Below are 2092 nucleotides of genomic sequence, written 5' to 3' on the forward strand. Positions count from 1 at the left end.
GTGGTATCTAGCCTCACTATAGCAGATAGTTGTGGTATTTTGTATGATTATACACTATATAGTACTTCAAAAGTTTGGATCCCATTTAGATTTTGATCAGGTTGGTTTGATTGTTGGCATAATACATTAATGCTTAATAAATAGTAACTTGATGTTTGAATACAATTCAGGTGGGGATGCTCCCCCCCCCCGGTGACCATTCAAAAAAAAACTTGATGCAATCTACACAACGATCACCACAGATGGTTTCGAGTATGAGAACTTTGTTGGTTCAATGTTTGAAGATTAATTGTTTAGCAGGTACTTGGTTTCATTTCCCGGGCAATACTGGAATGTAAAATTGACCTTAATGGTGAAATTAGGATACTGAAAAAGGCATTTCATTTTCTATTTGCATTCTTACAGTTTTCCTATTTTACCCAAAATGGCTAGAAGCTATCTAATCTATTATTGTGCCATGCAATCTTACTCCAAAATTTGAAAACAATGTCCAATTTTTCTATGGAGAAAGGTTTATACATAGGATGCTACGACTATCTTCTTGAAATTTTCTTGGAGAAGGGTTTTTGTTCGCAAGATGCAGCCTTCAGGACTAACCGTCTAGTATAATTTAATTTGTTCCACCAAACCAAGTAACGTGTGTAATGTTTACAAATTACTAAGCATCTGCCGACTTTTTCTTGCAAACAAATCTGTAATTATGTATCGACAAGTTTATTTGCAGCCAAGGTAGTAGAACAAGAAGTGCACAGATTCGGCATTAAAATCGAACAACAAGGAGAGAGGTGTTACACGAACACAAACAGACAATATCATTTGGTCACATCATCGACCCCGAACTTTGCCTGGAGGAACCTCGTGAAGCGCACCACCTTGTCGGTGTCCGGCAGGACGCGCGTGGCGGCGGGGTGCGCGGCGAAGCGGCGGCTCCACCCGTCCAGCAGCGGCGTGGCGGACGCGTCGACGAGGGAGAGCCCGCCGTGGAGGCGCTCGCAGGCCCAGAGCGCCGGCAGGAAGCAGCCGAGCGCCAGGTCCAGAAGCCCCGGCGCCGCGTCGCGGCCGGAGAAGAAGGCCGCGCCGCCGCTGCGGTCCCTGAACGCCTCCTCCAGCAGCCGCAGCGCCGCGCGGGTGTGGGCGGCCGCCTGCGCGCGGGCGGGCGGGGTCGGGCCCAAGGAGACGGCGTCCAGCGCCGGCCAAAACTGCCAAGCGAGTGAGACACGTCGTGTTAGCCTCCGGCGGCGAAACAAGCGCCGCCGCCAAACATGCCATGGCGAGAGCTCGAAATCGGGTTACCTTGTCGTCGATGTAGGCGGTCCAGAAGCGGTGCATGGCGCGCTCGTAGGGGTCCTCCGGCAGGAGGAGGCCGTAGTCCTCGCCGCCGGCGCCGCTGGTGCTCCGCGCGACGTCGTCGACGTACTGGACGATGACGGCGGACTCGCAGATGGCGCGGCCGTCGGGGAGGAGCAGGACGGGGATCTTGGCGTAGACGGGGTTGGCGGCGTGGAGCCTGGCGCTCTTGGCGGGCCCGAGCGGCTCTCCAGGAGCTCGTGCGCCACGCCCCGGAGCTCCAGCGCCAGCCGCGCCCGCGCCGTGAACGGGCTCGCCTCCCCGCCCAGCACCCTCACCGCCGGCGGCGTCCCGGCCGTCATCGGCGACGGACAATAGATGGGGAGATCGGTCGCTAGCTGCAGCGCCCGGCCGGCTAGTCCCGATCGAGAGCGAGCTTGCTTGCTTGCCTCTGTTCGGCGGCCACGGCAACAATTTAAACGAGCGGCTGGGCTGAGTGGCGAGTCGTGTCGGCGTCATTGACCGGCCGGTGTTTAGTTTGTGGGGTTGGGCTCGTCAGCTCGTGCGGGTTGGTGCGAGCTAATTGATTCGATGTTGGTAGCTGCTGCGTGCGTGTGCGTCCAAGTCCGGCTCGTGCGCGTGCTTCGAGTTTGATCGACCTCAACCGCGCGTGCGCGTAATTCGTAAACTAGCTTGGTTCGTTAAGGTTAACGAGCCGAAGTCGAGGTATTCATTGGGTTCTCACAATATAAAAAACCGTAGGGGTGGGAGACTCTTCATCAATTCTTGTCGGGAGAGGCGAAAG

At 55.2% G+C, this 2092-nt stretch overlaps 1 pseudogene; it reads right to left on the bottom strand.

The window, feature by feature from the left end:
• Positions 1-695: 695 nt before the first annotated feature.
• On the bottom strand, positions 696-1718 carry LOC120648647 (annotated as a pseudogene).
• Positions 1719-2092: the final 374 nt, after the last annotated feature.

Source organism: Panicum virgatum, chromosome 9K (genome assembly GCF_016808335.1).
Source record: "Panicum virgatum strain AP13 chromosome 9K, P.virgatum_v5, whole genome shotgun sequence".
NCBI lineage: Eukaryota > Viridiplantae > Streptophyta > Magnoliopsida > Poales > Poaceae > Panicum > Panicum virgatum.